Source organism: Anser anser (genome assembly GCF_964211835.1).
Source record: "Anser anser genome assembly, chromosome: 31".
Classification (NCBI taxonomy): Eukaryota; Metazoa; Chordata; class Aves; order Anseriformes; family Anatidae; genus Anser; species Anser anser.
The window spans coordinates 768,087-790,351 of NC_139752.1; positions in this window are offsets into that span (position 1 = coordinate 768,087).

Sequence of the window (22,265 nt, forward strand, 5' to 3'; positions counted from 1 at the left end):
GCATCCCCATTGGTGCCATTGCACTCTCAGGACTCACTGCACTGCATCCCCAGTGGTGCCAGTGCACTCTCTGGACTCACTGCACTGCATCCCCAGTGGTGCCAGTCCACTCTCTGGACTCACTGCACTGCATCCCCAGTGCTGACAGCGCACTCTCTGGACTCAGTGCACTGCATCCCCAATGGTGCCACTGCACTCTCTGGACTCACTGCAGTGCCTCCCCAGTGATGCCAGTGCACTCTCTGGACTCACTGCACTGCATCCTCAAGGGTGCCAGTGCACTCTCTGGACTCACTGCACTGCATCCCCACTGGTGCCAGAGCACTCTCTGGACTCACTGCACTGCATCCCCAGTGGTTCCACTGCACTCTCTGCACTCACTGCACTGCATCAACAGTGGTGCCAGTGCACTCTCTGGACTCACTGCACTGCATCCACAGTGGGGCCAGTGTAGTCTCTGGACTCACAGCAGTGCATCCCCAGTGGTGCCAGTGCAATTACTGGACTCACTGCAGTGCAGCTCAGTGGTGCCAGTGCACTCTCTGGACTCACTGCAGTGCATCCCCAGTGGTGCCAGTGCACTCTCTGGACTCACAGCACTGCATCCCCAGTGGTGCCAGTGCACTCTCTGGACTCACTGCACTGCATCCCCAGTGGAGCCAGTGCACTCTCTGGACTCACTGCACTGCATCCCCAGTGGTGCCAGTGCACTCTCTGGACTCACTGCACTGCATCCCCAGTGGTGCCAGTGCACTCTCTGGTCTCACTGCACTGCATCCCCAGTGGTGCCAGTGCACTCTCTGGACTCACTGCACTGCATCCCCAGTGGAGCCAGTGCACTCTCTGGACTCACTGCACTGCATCCCCAGTGGTGCCAGTGCACTCTCTGGACTCACTGCACTGCATCCCCAGTGGTGCCAGTGCACTCTCTGGTCTCACTGCACTGCATCCCCTTTGGTGCCAGTGCACTCTTTGGACTCACTGCAGTACATCCCCAGTGCTGACAGTGCACTCTCTGGACTCAGTGCACTGCATCCCCAGTGGTGCCAGTGCACTCTCTGGACTCAGTGCACTGCATCCCCTGTGATGCCAGTGCACTCTCTGGACTCAGTGCACTGCATCCCCAGTGATGCCAGTGCACTCTCTGGACTCACTGCACTACATCCCTAGTGGTGAATGTGCAGTCTCTGGACTCACTGCACTGCATCCCCAGTGGTGACAGTGCACTCTTTGGACTCATTGCACTGCATCCCCAGTTGTGCCAGTGCACTCTCTGGAGTCACTGCACTACATCCCCAGTGGTGCCAGTGCACTCTCTGGACTCAGTGCACTGCATCCCCAGTGGTGCCACTGCACTCTCTAGACTAACTGCAGTGCATCCCCAGAGATGCCAGTGCACTCTCTGGACTCACTGCACTGCATCCCCAGTGGTGCCAGTGCACTCTCTGGAGTCACTGCAGTGCATCCCCTGTGGTGCCAGTGCACTCTCTGGACTCACTGCAGTGCATCCCCAGTGGTGCCAGTGCACTCTCTGGACTCACTGCAGTGCATCCCCAGTGGTTACATTGCACTCTCTGGACTCATTGCATTGCATCCCCTGTGGTGCCAGTGCACTCTCTGGACTCACTGCACTGCATCCCCAGTGGTGCCAGTGCACTCTCTGGACCCACTGCAGTGCTTCCCGACTGGTGCCAGTGCACTCTCTGGACTCACTGCAGTGCATCCCCAGTGGTGCCAGTGCACTCTCTGCACTCACTGCAGTGCATCCCCAGTGGTGCCAGTGCACTCTCTGGACTCACTGCAGTGCTTCCCCACTGGTGCCAGTGCACTCTCTGCACGCACTGGACTGCATCCCCAGTGTTGCCAGTGCACTCTCTGGACTACCTGCACTGCATCCCCTGTGGTGCCAGTGCACTCTCTGGACTCACTTCACTGCATCCACAGTGGTGCCAGTGCACTCTCTGGACTCACTGCAATGCAGCCCCTGAGGTGCCAGTGCACTCTCTGGACTCACTGCAGTGCATGCCCAGTGGTGCCAGTTCACTCTCTGGACTCACTGAACTGCATCCCCAGTGGGGCCAGTGCACTCTCTGGACTCACTGCAGTGCATCCCCAGTGCTGACAGCGCACTCTCTGGACTCACTGCACTGCAACCACAGTGGTGCCAGAGCACTCTCTGTACTCACTGCAGTGCATCCCCACTGGTGCCAATGCACTCTCTGGACTCACTGCACTGCATCAACATTGGTGCCAGTGCACTCTCTGGACTCACTGCACTGCATCCACAGTGGGGCCAGTGTAGTCTCTGGACTCACAGCAGTGCATCCCCAGTGGTGCCAGTGCAATTACTGGACTCAGTGCAGTGCAGCTCAGTGGTGCCAGTGCACTCTCTGGACTCACTGCACTGCATCCCCATTTGTGCCAGAGAATTCTCTGGACTCACGGCAGTGCATCCCCAGTGGTGCCAGTGCACTCTTTTGACTCACTGCAGTTTATCCCCAGTGGTGCCAGTTCACTCTCTGGACTCACAGCACTGCATCCCCAGTGGTGCCAGTGCACTCTCTCGACTCAGTGCACTGCATCCCCAGTGGTGCCAGTTCACTCTCTGGACTCACTGCACTACATCCCCAGTGTTGCATGTGCAGTCTCTGGACTCACTGCACTGCATCAACAGTGGTGACAGTGCACTCTCTGGACTCATTGCACTGCATCCCCAGTGGAGCCAGTGCACTCTCTGGACTCACTGCACTGCATCCCCAGTGGTGCCAGTGCACTATCTGGACTCACTGCACTGCATCCCCAGTGGTGCCAGTGCACTCTCTGGACTCACTGCACTGCATCCCCAGTGGTGCCAGTGCACTCTCTGGACTCACTGCACTGCATCCCCAGTGGTGCCAGTGGACTCTCTGGAATCACGGCAGTGAATCCCCAGTGGTGCCAGTGCACTCTCTGGACTCACTGCAGTTCATCACCTGTGGTGCCAGTGCACTCTCTGGACTCACTGCAGTGCATCCCCAGTGGTGCCAGTGCACTCTCTGGACTCACTGCAGTGCATCCCTAGTGGTTACATTGCACTCTCTGGACTCATTGCATTGCATCCCCTGTGGTGCCAGTGCACTCTCTGGACTCACTGCAGTGCATCACCAGTGGTGCCAGTGCACTCCCTGGACTCACTGCAGTGCATCCACATTGGTGCCAGTGCACTCTCTGGACTCACTGCAGTGCATCCCCAGTGGTGCCAGTACACTCTCTGTAGTCACTGCGCTGCATCCCCATTGGTGCCAGTGCACTCTCTGGACTCACTGCAGTGCATCCACAGTGGTGCCAGTGCACTCTCTGGACTCACTGCAGTGCATTCCCAGTGGTGCCAGTGCACTCTCTGGACTCCTTGCAGTGAATCCCCGGTGGTGCCAGTGCACTCTCTGGACTCACTGCACTACCTCCCCAGTGGTGCCAGTTCACTCTCTGGACTCACTGAACTGCATCCCCAATGGTTCCAGTGTAGTCTCTGAACTCACTGCACTGCAACCCCAGGGGTGCCAGTGCCATCTCAGGACTCACAGCAGTGCAGCTCCAGTTGGTGCCAGTGCACTCTCTGGACTCACTGCACTGCATCCCAGTGGTGCCAGTGCACTCTCTGGACTCACTGCACTGCATCCCCAGTGGTGCCAGTGCACTCTCTGCACTCACTGCAGTGCATCCCCTGTGGTGCCATTGCACTCTCAGGACTCACTGCACTGCATCCCCAGTGGAGCCAGTGCACTCTCTGGACTCACTGCACTGCATCCCCATTGCTGACAGTGCCCTCTCTGGACTCAGTGCACTGCATCACCAGTGGTGACAGTGCACTCTCTGGACTCACTGCAGTGCATCCCCAGTGGTGCCAGTGCACTTTCTGGAGGCACTGCAGTGCATCCCCTGTTGTGCTAGTGCACTCTCTGCACTCACTGCACTGCATCCCCAGAAGTGCCAGTGCAATCTCTGGACTCACTGCAGTGCATCCCCAGTGGTGCCAATGCACTCTCTGGACTCACTGCACTGCATCAACATTAGTGCCAGTGCACTCTCTGGACTCACTGCACTGCATCCACAGTGGGGCCAGTGTAGTCTCTGGACTCACAGCAGTGCATCCCCAGTGGTGCCAGTGCAATTACTGGACTCAGTGCAGTGCAGCTCAGTGGTGCCAGTGCACTCTCTGGACTCACTGCACTGCATCCCCATTTGTGCCAGAGAACTCTCTGGACTCACGGCAGTGCATCCCCAGTGGTGCCAGTGCACTCTTTTGACTCACTGCAGTTTATCCCCAGTGGTGCAAGGGCACTCTCTGGACTCACAGCACTGCATCCCCAGTGGTGCCAGTGCACTCTCTGGACTCACTGCACTGCATCCCCAGTGGTGCCAGTTCACTCTCTGGACTTACTGAACTGCATCCCCAGTGGTGCCAGTTCACTCTCTGGACTTACTGAACTGCATCCAGAGTGGTGCCAGTGCACTCTCTGGACTCACTGCACTGTAACCGGAGTGGTGCCAGTGCAATCTCAGGACTCACAGCAGTGCAGCTCCAGTTGGTGCCAATGCACTCTCTGGACTCACTGCACTGCATCCCCAGTGGTGCCAGTGCACTCTCTGGACTCACTGCACTGCATCCCAAGTGGTGCCAGTGCACTCTCTGGACTCACTGCAGTGCATCCCCAATCGTACCAGTGCACTCTCTGGACTCACTTCAGTGCCTCCCCTGTGGTGCCATTGCACTCTCAGGACTCACTGCACCCCCAGTGGTGCCAGTGCACTCTCTGGACTCACTGCACTGCATCCCCAGTGGAGCCAGTGCACTCTCTGGACTCACTGCACTGCATCCCCAGTGGTGCCAGTGCACTCTCTGGACTCACTGCACTGCATCCCCAGTTGTGCCAGTGCACTCTCTGGTCTCACTGCACTGCATCCCCACTGGAGCCAGTGCACTCTCTGGACTCACTGCACTGCATCCCCAGTGGTGCCAGTGCAATCTATGGACTCACTGCACTGCATCCCCAGTGGTGCCAGTGCACTCTCTGGTCTCACTGCACTGCATCCCCTTTGGTGCCAGTGCACTCTCTGGACTCACTGCAGTGCATCCCCAGTGCCGAGAGTGCACTCTCTGGACTCAGTGCACTGCATCCCCAATGATGCCAGTGCACTCTCTGGACTCACTGCACTACATCCCCAGTGTTGCATGTGCAGTCTCTGGACTCACTGCACTGCATCCCCAGTGGTGCCAGTGGCTCTCTGGACTCACTGCACTGCATCAACAGTGGTGACAGTGCACTCTCTGGACTCATTGCACTGCATCCCCAGTGGAGCCAGTGCACTCTCTGGACTCACTGCACTGCATCCCCAGTGGTGCCAGTGCACTATCTGGACTCACTGCACTGCATCCCCAGTGGTGCCAGTGCACTCTCTGGACTCAGTGCACTGCATCCCCAGTGGTGCCAGTGCACTCTCTGGACTCACTGCACTGCATCCCCAGTGGTGCCAGTGGACTCTCTGGAATCACGGCAGTGAATCCCCAGTGGTGCCAGTGCACTCTCTGGACTCACTGCAGTGCATCCCCAGTGGTTACATTGCACTCTCTGGACTCATTGCATTGCATCCCCTGTGGTGCCAGTGCACTCTCTGGACTCACTGCAGTGCATCACCAGTGGTGCCAGTGCACTCTCTGGACTCACTGCAGTGCATCCCCATTGGTGCCAGTGCACTCTCTGGACTCACTGCACTGCATCCCCAGTGGTGCCAGTACACTCTCTGTAGTCACTGCGCTGCATCCCCATTGGTGCCAGTGCACTCTCTGGACTCACTGCAGTGCATCCCCAGTGGTGCCAGTGGACTCTCTGGAATCACGGCAGTGAATCCCCAGTGGTGCCAGTGCACTCTCTGGAGTCACTGCAGTTCATCACCTGTGGTGCCAGTGCACTCTCTGGACTCACTGCACTGCATTCCCAGTGGTGCCAGTGCACTCTCTGGACTCCTTGCAGTGAATCCCCGGTGGTGCCAGTGCACTCTCTGGACTCACTGCACTACCTCCCCAGTGGTGCCAGTTCACTCTCTGGACTCACTGAACTGCATCCCCAATGGTGCCAGTGTAGTCTCTGAACTCACTGCATTGCAACCCCAGGGGTGCCAGTGCCATCTCAGGACTCACAGCAGTGCAGCTCCAGTTGGTGCCAGTGCACTCTCTGGACTCACTGCACTGCATCCCCAGTGGTGCCAGTGCACTCTCTGGACTCACTGCACTGCATCCCCAGTGGTGCCAGTGCACTCTCTGCACTCACTGCAGTGCATCCCCTGTGGTGCCATTGCACTCTCAGGACTCACTGCACTGCATCCCCAGTGGAGCCAGTGCACTCTCTGGACTCACTGCACTGCATCCCCATTGCTGACAGTGCCCTCTCTGGACTCAGTGCACTGCATCACCAGTGGTGACAGTGCACTCTCTGGACTCACTGCAGTGCATCCCCAGTGGTGCCAGTGCACTTTCTGGAGGCACTGCAGTGCATCCCCTGTTGTGCTATTGCACTCTCTGCACTCACTGCACTGCATCCCCAGAAGTGCCAGTGCACTCTCTGGACTCACTGCAGTGCATCCCCAGTGGTGCCAGTGCACTCTCTGGACTCACTGCACTGCATCCCCAGTGGTGCCAGTGCACTCTCTGGACTCACTGCAGTGCATCCCCAATGGTGCCAGTGCACTCTCTGGACTCACTGCAGTGCATCCCCAGTGGTGCCACTGCACTCTCTGGAAACACCGCGGTGCATCCGCAGCGGTGCCAGTGCACTCTCTGGACTCACTGCACTGCATCCCCAGTGGTGACAGTGCACTCTCTGGACTCACTGCACTACATCCCCAGTGGTGCCAGTGCACTCTCTAGACTCACTGCAGTGCAGCTCCTCAGGTGCCAGTGCACTCTCTGGACTCACTGCAGTGCATCCCCAGTGGTGCCAGTGCACTCTCTGGACTCACTGCACTGCATCCCCAGTGGTGCCAGTGCACTCTCTCGACTCCTTGCAGTGAATCCCCGGTGGTGCCAGTGCACTCTCTGGACTCACTGCACTGCATCCCCAGTGGTGCCAGTGCACTCTCTGGACTCACTGCACTGCATCCCAGTGGTGCCAGTGCACTCTCTGGACTCACTGCACTGCCTCCCCAGTGGTGCCAGTGCACTCTCTGGACTCACTGCACTGCATCCCCAGTGGTGCCAGTGCACTCTCTGGACTCACTGCACTGCATCCCCAGTGGTGCCAGTGCACTCTCTGGACTAACTGCAGTGAATCCCCGGTGGTGCCAGTGCACTCTCTGGACTCACTGCACTGCATCCCCAGTGGTGCCAGTGTAGTCTCTGGACTCACTGCACTGCATCCCCAGTGCTGACAGCGCACTCTCTGGACTCAGTGCACTGCATCCCCAATGGTGCCACTGCACTCTCTGGACTCACTGCAGTGCATCCCCAGTGATGCCAGTGCACTCTCTGGACTCACTGCAGTGCATTCCCAGTGGTGCCAGTGCACTCTCTGGACTCCTTGCAGTGAATCCCCGGTGGTGACAGTGCACTCTCTGGACTCACTGCACTACCTCCCCAGTGGTGCCAGTTCACTCTCTGGACTCACTGAACTGCATCCCCAATGGTGCCAGTGTAGTCTCTGAACTCACTGCACTGCAACCCCAGGGGTGCCAGTGCAATCTCAGGACTCACAGCAGTGCAGCTCCAGTTGGTGCCAGTGCACTCTCTGGACTCACTGCACTGCATCCCCAGTGGTGCCAGTGCACTCTCTGCACTCACTGCAGTGCATCCCCTGTGGTGCCATTGCACTCTCAGGACTCACTGCACTGCATCCCCAGTGGAGCCAGTGCACTCTCTGGACTCACTGCACTGCATTCCCATTGCTGACAGTGCCCTCTCTGGACTCAGTGCACTGCATCACCAGTGGTGACAGTGCACTCTCTGGACTCACTGCAGTGCATCCCCAGTGGTGCCAGTGCACTTTCTGGAAGCACTGCAGTGCATCCCCTGTTGTGCTAGTGCACTCTCTGCACTCACTGCACTGCACCCCCAGAAGTGCCAGTGCACTCTCTGGACTCACTGCAGTGCATCCCCAGTGGTGCCAGTGCACTCTCTGGACTCACTGCACTGCATCCCCAGTGGTGCCAGTGCACTCTCTGGACTCACTGCAGTGCATCCCCAATGGTGCCAGTGCACTCTCTGGACTCACTGCAGTGCATCCCCAGTGGTGCCACTGCACTCTCTGGAAACACCGCGGTGCATCCGCAGCGGTGCCAGTGCACTCTCTGGACTCACTGCAGTGCATCCCCAGTGGTGCCAGTGCACTCTCTGGACTCACTGCACTACATCCCCAGTGGTGCCAGTGCACTCTCTAGACTCACTGCAGTGCAGCTCCTCAGGTGCCAGTGCACTCTCTGGACTCACTGCAGTGCATCCCCAGTGGTGCCAGTGCACTCTCTGGACTCACTGCAGTGCATCCCCGGTGGTGCCAGTGCAGTCTCTGGACTCACTGCACTGCATCCCCAGTGGTGCCAGTGCACTCTCTGGACTCACTGCACTGCATCCCAGTGGTGCCAGTGCACTCTTTGGACTCACTGCACTGCATCTCCAGTGGTGCCAGTGCACTCTCTCGACTCCTTGCAGTGAATCCCCGGTGGTGCCAGTGCAGTCTCTGGACTCACTGCACTGCATCCCCAGTGGTGCCAGTGCACTCTCTGGACTCACTGCACTGCATCCCAGTGGTGCCAGTGCACTCTTTGGACTCACTGCACTGCATCCCCAGTGGTGCCAGTGCACTCTCTGCACTCACTGCACTGCATCCCCAGTGGTGCCAGTGCACTCTCTGGACTCACTGCAGTGCATCCCCAGTGGTGCCAGTGCACTCTCTGGACTAACTGCAGTGAATCCCCGGCGGTGCCAGTGCACTCTCTGGACTCACTGCACTGCATCCCCAGTGGTGCCAGTGTAGTCTCTGGACTCACTGCACTGCATCCCCAGTGCTGACAGCGCACTCTCTGGACTCAGTGCACTGCATCCCCAATGGTGCCACTGCACTCTCTGGACTCACTGCAGTGCACCCCAGTGATGCCAGTGCACTCTCTAGACTCACTGCACTGCAACCACAGTGGTGCCAGAGCACTCTCTGTACTCACTGCAGTGCATCCCCAGTGGTGCCAATGCACTCTCTGGACTCACTGCACTGCATCAACATTGGTGCCAGTGCACTCTCTGGACTCACTGCACTGCATCCACTGTGGGGCCAGTGTAGTCTCTGGACTCACAGCAGTGCATCCCCAGTGGTGCCAGTGCACTCTTTTGACTCACTGCAGTTTATCCCCAGTGGTGCAAGGGCACTCTCTGGACTCACAGCACTGCATCCCCAGTGGTGCCAGTGCACTCTCTGGACTCACTGCACTGCATCCCCAGTGGTGCCAGTTCACTCTCTGGACTTACTGAACTGCATCCCCAGTAGTGCCAGTGCACTCTCTGGACTCACTGCACTGCATTCCCAGTGCTGCCTGTGAAATCTCTGGACTCACTGCAGTGCAACCCCAGTGGTGCCAGTGTAGTCTCTGGACTCACTGCACTGTAACCGGAGTGGTGCCAGTGCAATCTCAGGACTCACAGCAGTGCAGCTCCAGTTGGTGCCAATGCACTCTCTGGACTCACTGCCGTGCATCCCCAGAGGAGCCAGTGCACTCTCTGGACTCACTGCACTGCATCCCCAGTGGTGCCAGTGCACTCTCTGGACTCACTGCAGTGCATCCCCAATCGTACCAGTGCACTCTCTGGACTCACTGCAGTGCCTCCCCTGTGGTGCCATTGCACTCTCAGGACTCACTGCACCACCAGTGGTGCCAGTGCACTCTCTGGACTCACTGCACTGCATCCCCAGTGGAGCCAGTGCACTCTCTGGACTCACTGCACTGCATCCCCAGTGGTGCCAGTGCACTCTCTGGACTCACTGCACTGCATCCCCAGTGGAGCCAGTGCACTCTCTGGACTCACTGCACTGCATCCCCAGTTGTGCCAGTGCACTCTCTGGTCTCACTGCACTGCATCCCCAGTGGTGCCAGTGCACTCTCTGGACTCACTGCACTGCATCCACACTGGAGCCAGTGCACTCTCTGGACTCACTGCACTGCATCCCCAGTGGTGCCAGTGCACTCTCTGTAGTCACTGCACTGCATCCCCAGTGGTGCCAGTGCACTCTCTGGTCTCACTGCACTGCATCCCCTTTGGTGCCATTGCACTCTCTGGACTCACTGCAGTGCATCCCCAGTTCCGAGAGTGCACTCTCTGGACTCAGTGCACTGCATCCCCAATGAAGCCAGTGCACTCTCTGGACTCACTGCACTACATCCCCAGTGTTGCATGTGCAGTCTCTGGACTCACTGCACTGCATCCCCAGTGGTGCCAGTGGCTCTTTGGACTCTGCACTGCATCAACAGTGGTGACAGTGCACTCTCTGGACTCACTGCACTGCATCCCCAGTGGTGCCAGTGCACTCTCTGGACTCACTGCACTGCATCCCCAGTGGTGCCAGTGCACTCTCTGGACTCAGTGCACTGCATCTCCAGTGGTGCCAGTGCACTCTCTGGACTCACTGCACTGCATCCCCAGTGGTGCTAGTGGACTCTCTGGAATCACGGCAGTGCATCCCCAGTGGTGCCAGTGCACTCTCTGGAGTCAATGCAGTTCATCACCTGTGGTGCCAGTGCACTCTCTGGACTCACTGCACTGCATCCCAGTGGTTACATTGCACTCTCTGGACTCATTGCTTTGCATCCCCTGTGGTGCCAGTGCACTCTCTGGACTCACTGAAGTGCATCACCAGTGGTGCCAGTGCACTCTCTGGACTCACTGCAGTGCATCCCCATTGGTGCCAGTGCACTCTCTGGACTCACTGCAGTGCATCCCCAGTGGTGCCAGTGCACTCTCTGTAGTCACTGCGCTGCATCCCCATTGGTGCCAGTGCACTCTCTGGACTCACTGCACTGCATCCCCAGTGGTGCCAGTGCACTCTCTGGACTCACTGCAGTGCATCCACAGTGGTGCCAGTGCACTCACTGGACTCACTGCAGTGCATTCCCAGTGGTGCCAGTGCACTCTCTGGACTCCTTGCAGTGAATCCCCGGTGGTGCCAGTGCACTCTCTGGACTCACTGCACTACCTCCCCAGTGGTGCCAGTTCACTCTCTGGACTCACTGAACTGCATCCCCAATGGTGCCAGTGTAGTCTCTGAACTCACTGCACTGCAACCCCAGGGGTGCCAGTGCAATCTCAGGACTCACAGCAGTGCAGCTCCAGTTGGTGCCAGTGCACTCTCTGGACTCACTGCAGTGCATCCCCTGTGGTGCCAGTGCACTCTCTGGACTCACTGCACTGCATCCCCAGTGGTGACAGTGCACTCTCTGGACTCACTACACTGCATCCCCAGTGGTGCCAGTGCACTCTCTGCACTCACTGCAGTGCATCCCCTGTGGTGCCATTGCACTCTCAGGACTCACTGCACTGCATCCCCAGTGGAGCCAGTGCACTCTCTGGACTAACTGCAGTGCATCCCCTGTGATGCCAGTGCACTCTCTGGTTTCTCTGCACTGCATCCCCACTGGTGCCAGTGCACTCTCTGGACTCACTGCACTGCATCCCCATTGCTGACAGTGCCCTCTCTGGACTCAGTGCATTGCATCCCCAGTGGTGCCAGTTCACTCTCTGGACTCACTGCACTGCATCCCCAGTGGTGCCAGTGCACTCTCTGGACTCACAGCACTGCATCCCCAGTGGTGCCAGTGCACTCTCTGGACTCACTGCACTGCATCCCAAAGGTGCCTGTGCACTCTCTGGACTCACTGCAGTGCATCCCCCATGGTGCCAGTGCACTCTCTGGACCCACTGCACTGCATCCCCAGTGGTGCCAGGGCACTCTCTGGACTCACTGCACTGCATCCCCAGTGGTGCCAGTGCACTCTCTGGACTCACTGCAGTGCATCCCCAGTGGTGCCACTGCACTCTCTGGAAACACCTCGGTGCATCCGCAGCGGTGCCAGTGCACTCTCTGGACTCACTGCAGTGCATCCCCAGTGGTGCCATTGCACTCTCTGGACTCACTGCACTACATCCCCAGTGGTGCTAGTGCACTCTCTAGACTCACTGCAGTGCAGCTCCTCAGGTGCCAGTGCACTCTCTGGACTCACTGCAGTGCATCCCCAGTGGTGCCAGAGCACTCTCTGGTCTCACTGAACTGCATCCCCAGTGGTGCCAGTGCACTCTCTGGACTCACTGCACTGCATCCCCTGTGGTGCCAGTGCACTCTCTGGACTCATTGCACTGCATCCCCAAGGTGCCTGTGCAGTCTCTTTACTCACTGCAGTGCATCCCCACTGGTGCCAGTGCACTCTCTGGACTCACTGCACTGCATCCCCAGTTGTGCCAGTGCACTCTCTGGACTCACTGCAGTGCATCCCCAGTGGTGCCAGGGCACTCTGTGCAGACAATGCACTGCATCCCCAAAGGTGACAGTGCACTCTCTGGACTCACTGTACTGCTCCAGCATCGGCAGCCGCTCCATCCGCGGCATACGCGGCAGACGCTCCAGCCGCTCCAGCCGCGGCAGCCGCTCCAACCTCGGCAGCCGCTCCAGCCGTGGCAGCCGCTCCACTCGGTAGCGGCTGGAGCGGCTGCCGCGGCTGGAGCGGCTTCGGCGGCTGCCGCGGCTGGAGCGGCTGCCGCGGCTAGAGCGGCTCCGGCGGCTGGAGCGTCTAGAGCGTCTGCCGCGGCTGGAGGGGCTACCGCGGCTGGAGCGGCTGACGCGGCTGGAGGGGCTGGACCGGCTGCCGCGGCTGCCGCGGCTCGAGCGGCTCGAGCGGCTGCCGAGGCTGGAGGGGCTACCGCGGCTGGAGCGGATGCCGCGGCTGGAGCAGTACAGTGAGTCCAGAGAGTGTACTGTCACCTTTGGGGATGCACTGCAGTGAGTCCAGAGAGTGCACTGGCACCTCAGGAGCTGCACTGCAGTGAGTCCAGAGAGAGCACTGGCACCTTGGGGTTGCAGTGCAGTGAGTCCAGAGAGTCAACTGGCACCACTGGGGATGCAGTACAGTGAGTCCAGAGAGTGCACTGGCACCACAGGGGATGCACTGCAGTTACTCCAGAGAGTGCACTGGCACCACTAGGGATGCAGTTCAGTGAGTCCAGAGAGTGCACTGACACCACCGGGGATTCAGATACATTCTCACTGCAGTGAGATCCCCAGTGGTGCCAGTGCACTCTCTGGACTCACTGTGCTGCATCCCCAGTGGTGCCAGGGCACTCTCTGGACTCACTGCACTGCATCCCCAGTGGTGCCAGTGCACTCTCTGCACTCACTGCAGTGCATCCCCAGTGTTCCCAGTGCACTCTCTGGACTCACCGAGGTGCATCCCCAGTGGTGCCAGTGCACTCTCTGTAGTCACTGCACTGCATCCCCAGTGGTGCCAGTGCACTCTCTGGAGTCACTGCACTGCATCCCCAGTGGTGCCAGTGCACTCTCTGGACTCACTGCACTGCATCCCCAGTGGTGCCAGTGCAATCTCTGGACTCACATCACTGAATGAACAGTGGTGCCAGTGCACTCTCTGGACTCACTGCACTGCATTTGCAGTGGTGCCAGTGTAGTCTCTGGACTCACTGCACTGCATCCCCAGTGGTGCCAGTGCAATCTCAGGACTCACTGCAGTGCAGCTCCAGTTGGTGCCAGTGCAGTCTCTGGACTCACTGAACTGCATCCCCAGTGGTGCCAGTGCACTATTTGGACTCACTGCACTGCATCCCCACTGGTGCCAGTGCACTCTCTGGAATCACTGCAGTGCATCCCCGGTGGTGCCTGTGCACTCTCTGGAGTCACTGCACTGCATCCCCAGTGGAGCCAGTGCACTCTATGGACTAACTGCACTGCATACCCAGTGGTGCCAGTGCACTCTCTGGACTCACTGCACTGCATCCCCAGTGGTGCCAGTGCACTCTCTGGACTCACTGCACTGCATCCCCAGTGGTTCCAGTGCACTCTCTGGATCACTGCACTGCATCACCATTGGTGCCAGGGCACTCTCCGGACTCACTGAAGTGCATCCCCAGTGGTGCCAGTGCACTCTCTGGACTCACTGCACTGCATCAACAGTGCTGACAGTGCACTCTCTGGACTCACTGCACTGCATCCCCAGTGGTTCCAGTGCACTCTCTGGACTCACTGCACTGCATTCCAAGTGGTGCCAGTGCACTCTCTGTAGTCACTGCGCTGCATCCCCAGTGGTGACAGTGCACTCTCTGCACTCACTGCACTGCATTCCCAGTGTTCCCAAAGCACTCTCTGGACTCACCGAGGTGCATCTCCAGTGGTGCCAGTGCACTCTCCGGACTCACTTCAGTGCATATCCAGTGGTGCCAGTGCACTCTCTGGACTCACTGCAGTGCAGCCCCTGAGGTGCCAGTGTACTCTCTGGACTCACTACACTACATCCACAGTGGTGCCAGTGCACTCTCTGGAGTCACTACACTGCATCCCCAGTGGTGCCAGTGCAATCTCTGGACTCACATCACTGAATGAACAGTGGTGCCAGTGCACTCTCTGGACTCACTGCAGTGCATTTGCAGTGGTGCCAGTGTAGTCTCTGGACTCACTGCACTGCATCCCCAGTGGTGCCAGTGCAATCTCAGGACTCACTGCAGTGCAGCTCCAGTTGGTGCCAGTGCACTCTCTGGACTCACTGCACTGCATCCCCTGTGGTGCCAGTGCACTCTCTGGACTCACTGCAGTGCATCCCCAGTGGTGCCAGTGCACTCTCTGGAATCACTGCAGTGCATCCCCTGTGGTGCCATTGCACTCTCTCGACTCACTGCACTGCATCCCCAGTGGTGCCAGTGCACTCTCTGGACTCACTGCACTGCATCCCCAGTGGTTCCAGTGCACTCTCTGGATCACTGCACTGCATCACCATTGGTGCCATGGCACTCTCCGGACTCACTGAAGTGCATCCCCAGTGGTGCCAGTGCACTCTTTCGAGTCACTGCACTGCATCCCCAGTGGTGCCAGTGCACTCTCTGGACTCACTGCACTCCATCCCCACTGGTGCCAGTCCACTCTCTGGACTCACTGCACTGCATCCCCAGTGGTGCCAGTGCACTCTCTGCACTCATGCACTGTATCCCCAGTGGTGCCAGTGCACTCTTTGGACTCACTGCACTGCATGAACAGTGGTGCCAGTGCACTCTCTGGACTCACTGCACTGCATCCCCAGTGGTGCCAGTGCAGTCTCTGGACTCACTGCAGTGCATCCCCAGTGGTGCCAGTGCACTCTCTGGAGTCACTGCACTGCATCCCCAGTGGTGCCAGTGCACTCTCTGGAGTCACTGCATTGTATCCCCAGTGGTGCCAGTGCACTCTCTGGACTCACTGAACTGCATCCCCAGTGGAGCCAGAGCACTCTCTGGACTCACTGCACTGCATCCCCAGTGGTGCCACTGCACTCTCTGGACTCACTGCACTGCATCACCATTGGTATCAGGTCAATCTCCAGACTCACTGCAGTGCATCCCCAGTGGTGCCAGTGCACTCTCTGGACTCACTGCACTGCATCCCCAGTGTTCCCAGAGCACTCTCTGGACTCACTGCAGTGCATCCCCAGTTGTGCCAGTGCACTCTCTGGACTCCCTGCACTGCATCCCCAGTGTTCCCATAGCACTCTCTGGACTCACTGCAGTGCATCCCCAGTGGTGCCAGTGCACTCTCTGGACTCACTGCATTGCATCCCCAGTGGTGCCAGTGCACTCTCTGGACTCACTGCACTGCATCCCCAGTGGTGCCAGTGCACTCTCTGGACTCACTGCATTGCATCCCCAGTGGTGCCAGTGCACTCCCTGGACTCACTGCACTGCATCCCCAGTGGTGCCAGGGCACTCTCCGGACTCACTGCAGTGCATCCGCAGTGGTGCCAGTGCACTCTTTCGAGTCACTACACTGCATCCCCATTAGTGCCAGTGCATTCTCTGGACTCATTGCAGTGCATCCCCAGTGGTGCCAGTGCACTCTCTGGACTCACTGCACTGCATCCCCAGTGCTGACAGTGCACTCTCTAGACTCACTGCACTGCATCCCCAGTGGTGCCAGTGCACTCTCTGGACTCACTGCACTGCATCAACAGTGGTGCCAGTGCACTCTCTGGACTCACTGTACTGCATCCCCAGTGGTGCGAGTGCACTCTCTGGACTCACTGCAGTATATCCCCAGTGGTGCCAGTGTACTCTCTGGACTCACTGCACTGCATCCCCAGTGGTGCCAGTGCACTCTCTGCACTCACTGCAGTGCATCCCCAGTGTTCCCAGTGCACTCTCTGGACTCACCGAGGTGCATCCCCAGTGGTGCCAGTGCACTCTCTGCACTCACTGCAGTGCATCCCCAGTGGTGCCAGTGCACTCTCTGGACTCACTGCACTGCATCCCCAGTGGTGCAAGTGCACTCTCTGGAGTCACTGCACTGCATCCCCAGTGGTGCCAGTGCACTCTCTGGACTCACTGCACTGCATCCCCAGTGGTGCGAGTGCAATCTCTGGACTCACATCACTGAATGAACAGTGGTGCCAGTGCACTCTCTGGACTCACTGCACTGCATTTGCAGTGTTGCCAGTGTAGTCTCTGGACTAACTGCACTGCATCCCCAGTGGTGCCAGTGCAATCTCAGGACTCACTGCAGTGCAGCTCCAGTTGGTGTCAGTGCAGTCTCTGGACTCACTGAACTGCATCCCCAGTGGTGCCAGTGCACTATTTGGACTCACTGCACTGCATCCCCACTGGTGCCAGTGCACTCTCTGGAATCACTGCAGTGCATCCCCTGTGGTGCCTGTGCACTCTCTGGAGTCACTGCACTGCATCCCCAGTGGAGCCAGTGCACTCTATGGACTAACTGCACTGCATACCCAGTGGTGCCAGTGCACTCTCTGGACTCACTGCACTGCATCCCCAGTGGTGCCAGTGCACTCTCTGGACTCACTGCACTGCATCCCCAGTGGTTCCAGTGCACTCTCTGGATCACTGCACTGCATAACCATTGGTGCCAGGGCACTCTCCGGACTCACTGAAGTGCATCCCCAGTGGTGCCAGTGCACTCTTTCGAGTCACTGCACTGCATCCCCAGTGGTGCCAGTGCACTCTCTGGACTCACTGCACTGCATCCCCAGTGGTGCCAGTGCACTCCCTGGACTCACTGCACTGCATCCCCAGTGGTGCCAGTGCACTCTCTGGAGTCACTGCAGTGCATCCCCAGTTGTGCCAGTGCAATCTCTGGACTCACTGCACTGCATCCCCAGTGGAGCCAGTGCACTCTCTGGACTCACTGCACTGCATCCCCAGTGGTGCCAGTGCACTCTCTGGACTCACTGCACTCCATCCCCACTGGTGCCAGTCCACTCTCTTGACTCACTGCACTGCATCCCCAGTGGTGCCAGTGCACTCTCTGCACTCATGCACTGCATCCCCAGTGGTGCCAGTGCACTCTTTGGACTCACTGCACTGCATGAACAGTGGTGCCAGTGCACTCTCTGGACTCACTGCACTGCATCCCCAGTGGTGCCAGTGTAGTCTCTGGACTCACTGCACTGCATCCCCAGTGGTGCCAGTGCACTCTCTGGAGTCACTGCACTGCATCCCCAGTGGTGCCAGTGCACTCTCTGGAGTCACTGCATTGTATCCCCAGTGGTGCCAGTGCACTCTCTGGACTCACTGAACTGCATCCCCAGTGGAGCCAGAGCACTCTCTGGACTCACTGCACTGCATCCCCAGTGGTGCCACTGCACTCTCTGGACTCACTGCACTGCATCACCATTGGTGCCAGGGCACTCTCCAGACTCACTGCAGTGCATCCCCAGTGGTGCCAGTGCACTCTTTCGAGTCACTGCAGTGCATCCCCAGTGGTGCCAGTGCACTCTCTGGACTCACTGCACTGCATCCCCAGTGTTCCCAGAGCACTCTCTGGACTCACTGCAGTGCATCCCCAGTTGTGCCAGTGCACTCTCTGGACTCACTGCACTGCATCCCCAGTGTTCCCATAGCACTCTCTGGACTCACTGCAGTGCATCCCCAGTGGTGCCAGTGCACTCTCTGGACTCACTGCATTGCATCCCCAGTGGTGCCAGTGCACTCTCTGGACTCACTGCACTGCATCCCCAGTGGTGCCAGTGCACTCTCTGGACTCACTGCATTGCATCCCCAGTGGTGCCAGTGCACTCCCTGGACTCACTGCACTGCATCCCCAGTGGTGCCAGGGCACTCTCCGGACTCACTGCAGTGCATCCGCAGTGGTGACAGTGCACTCTTTCGAGTCACTGCACTGCATCCCCATTAGTGCCAGTGCATTCTCTGGACTCATTGCACTGCATCCCCAGTGGTGCCAGTGCACTCTCTGGACTCACTGCACTGCATCCCCAGTGCTGACAGTGCACTCTCTAGACTCACTGCACTGCATCCCCAGTGGTGCCAGTGCACTCTCTGGACTCACTGCAGTGCATCCCCAGTGGTGCCAGTGCACTCTCTGGACTCACTGTACTGCATCCCCAGTGGTGCGAGTGCACTCTCTGGACTCGCTGCAGTATATCCCCAGTGGTGCCAGTGTACTCTCTGGACTCACTGCACTGCATCCCCAGTGGTGCCAGTGCACTCTCTGCACTCACTGCAGTGCATCCCCAGTGTTCCCAGTGCACTCTCTGGACTCACCAAGGTGCATCCCCAGTGGTGCCAGTGCACTCTCTGGACTCACTGCAGTGCATATCCAGTGGTGCCAGTGCACTCTCTGGACTCACTGCACTGCATCCCCAGTGGTGCCAGTGCACTCTCTGGAGTCACTGCACTGCATCCCCAGTGGTGCCAGTTCACTCTCTGGACTCACTGCACTGCATCCCCAGTGGTGCCAGTGCAATCTCTGGACTCACATCACTGAATGAACAGTGGTGCCAGTGCACTCTCTGGACTCACTGCACTGCATTTGCAGTGGTGCCAGTGTAGTCTCTGGACTCACTGCAGTGCAGCTCCAGTTGGTGCCAGTGCAGTCTCTGGACTCACTGAACTGCATCCCCAGTGGTGCCAGTGCACTATTTGGACTCACTGCACTGCATCCCCACTGGTGCCAGTGCACTCTCTGGAATCACTGCAGTGCATCCCCTGTGGTGCCTGTGCACTCTCTGGAGTCACTGCACTGCATCCCCAGTGGAGCCAGTGCACTCTATGGACTAACTGCACTGCATACCCAGTGGTGCCAGTGCACTCTCTGGACTCACTGCACTGCATCCCCAGTGGTGCCAGTGCACTCTCTGGACTCACTGCACTGCATCCCCAGTGGTTCCAGTGCACTCTCTGGATCACTGCACTGCATCACCATTGGTGCCAGGGCACTCTCCGGACTCACTGAAGTGCATCCCCAGTGGTGCCAGTGCACTCTTTCGAGTCACTGCACTGCATCCCCAGTGGTGCCAGTGCATTCTCTGGACTCACTGCAGTGCATCCCCAGTGGTGCCAGTGCACTCTCTGGACTCACTGCACTGCATCAACAGTGCTGACAGTGCACTCTCTGGACTCACTGCACTGCATCCCCAGTGGTGCCAGTGCACTCTCTGGACTTACTGAACTGCATCCCCAGTGGTGCCAGTGCACTCTCTGGACTCACTGCACTGCATCCCCAGTGGTGCCAGTTCACTCTCTGGACTTACTGAACTGCATCACCAGTGGTGCCAGTGCACTCTCTGGACTCACTGCACTGCATTCCCAGTGGTGCCTGTGAAATCTCTGGACTCACTGCAGTGCAACCCCAGTGGTGCCAGTGTAGTCTCTGGACTCACTGCACTGTAACCGGAGTGGTGCCAGTGCAATCTCAGGACTCACAGCAGTGCAGTTCCAGTTGGTGCCAATGCACTCTCTGGACTCACTGCCGTGCATCCCCAGTGGTGCCAGTGCACTCTCTGGACTCACTGCACTGCATCCCCAGTGGTGCCAGTGCACTCTCTGGACTCACTGCAGTGCCTCCCCTGTGGTGCCATTGCACTCTCAGGACTCACTGCACCCCCAGTGGTGCCAGTGCACTCTCTGGACAAACATCACTGCATCCCCAGTGGTGCCAGTGCACTCTCTGGACTCACTGCACTGCATCCCCAGTGGAGCCAGTGCACTCTCTGGACTCACTGCACTGCAACCCCAGTGGTGCCAGTGCACTCTATGGACTCACTGCACTGCATCCCCAGTGGAGCCAGTGCACTCTCTGGACTCACTGCACTGCATCCCCAGTGGTGCCAGTGCACTCTCTGGTCTCACTGCACTGCATTCCCTTTGGTGCCAGTGCACTCTTTGGACTCACTGCAGTGCATCCCCAGTGCTGAGAGTGCACTCTCTGGACTCAGTGCACTGCATCCCCAGTGGTGCCAGTGCACTCTCTGGACTCAGTGCACTGCATCCCCAGTGGTGCCAGTGCACTCTCTGGACTCACTGCACTGCATCCCCAGTGGTGCCACTGCACTCTCTGGACTCACTGCACTGCATCCCCAGTGATGCCAGTGCACTCTCTGGACTCACTGCACTACATCCCCAGTGGTGCCAGTGCACTCTCTGGTCTCACTGCACTGCATCCCCTTTGGTGCCAGTGCACTCTTTGGACTCACTGCAGTGCATCCCCAGTGCTGAGAGTGCACTCTCTGGACTCAGTGCACTGCATCCCCAGTGGTGCCAGTGCACTCTCTGGACTCAGTGCACTGCATCCCCAGTGGTGCCAGTGCACTCTCTGGACTCACTGCACTGCATCCCCAGTGGTGCCAGTGCACTCTCTGGACTCACTGCACTGCATCCCCAGTGATGCCAGTGCACTCTCTGGACTCACTGCACTACATCCCCACTGGTGCATGTACAGTCTCTGGACTCACTGCACTGCATCCCCAGTGGTGCCAGTGGCTCTCTGGACTCACTGCACTGCATCACCAGTGGTGACAGTGCACTCTCTGGACTCACTGCACTGCATCCCCAGTGGTGCCAGTGCACTCTCTGGACTCACTGCACTGCATCCCCAGTGGTGCCACTGCACTCTCTGGACTCACTGCAGTTCATCCCCAGTGGTGCCAGTGCACTCTCTAGAGTCACTGCAGTGCATCACCAGTGGTGCCAGTGCACTCTCTGGACTCACTGCACTGCATCCCCAGTGCTGACAGTGCACTCTCTGGACTCACTGCAGTGCATCCCCAGTGGTGCCAGTGCACTCTCTGGACCCACTGCAGTGCTTCGCCACTGGTGCCAGTGCACTCTCTGGACTCACTGCAGTACATCCCCAGTGGTGCCAGTGCACTCTCTGTAGTCACTGCGCTGCATCCCCATTGGTGCCAGTGCACTCTCTGGACTCACTGCACTGCATCCGCAGTGGTGCCAGTGCACTCTGTGGACTCACTGCACTGCATCCCAGTGGTGCCAGTGCACTCTCTGGACTCACTGCACTGCATCCCCAGTGGTGCCACTGCACTCTCTGGACTCACTGCACTGCATCCCCAGTGGTGCCAGTGGACTCTCTGGAATCACGGTAGTGCATCCCCAGTGGTGCCAGTGCACTCTCTAGAGTCACTGCAGTGCATCACCAGTGGTGCCAGTGCACTCTCTGGACTCACTGCACTGCATCCCCAGTGCTGACAGTGCACTCTCTGGACTCACTGCAGTGCATCGCCCGTGGTGCCAGTGCACTCTCTGGACCCACTGCAGTGCTTCCCCACTGGTGCCAGTGCACTCTCTGGACTCACTGCAGTACATCCCCAGTGGTGCCAGTGCACTCTCTGTAGTCACTGCGCTGCATCCCCATTGGTGACAGTGCACTCTCTGGACTCACTGCACTGCATCCCCTGTGGTGCCAGTGCACTCTGCGGACTCACTGCACTGCATCCCAGTGGTGCCAGTGCACTCTCTGGACTCACTGCAGTGCATCCCCAGTGGTGCCAGTGCACTCTCTGGACTCACTGCAGTGCATCCGCAGTGGTGCCAGTGCACTCTCTGGACTCACTGCACTGCATCCCCAGTGGTGCCAGTGCACTCTCTGGACTCCTTGCAGTGAATCCCCGATGGTGCCAGTGCACTCTCTGGACTCACTGCACTGCATCCCCAGTGGTGCCAGTGCACTCTCTGGACTCACTGCACTACATCCCAGTGGTGCCAGCGCACTCTTTGGACTCATTGCACTGCATCCCCAGTG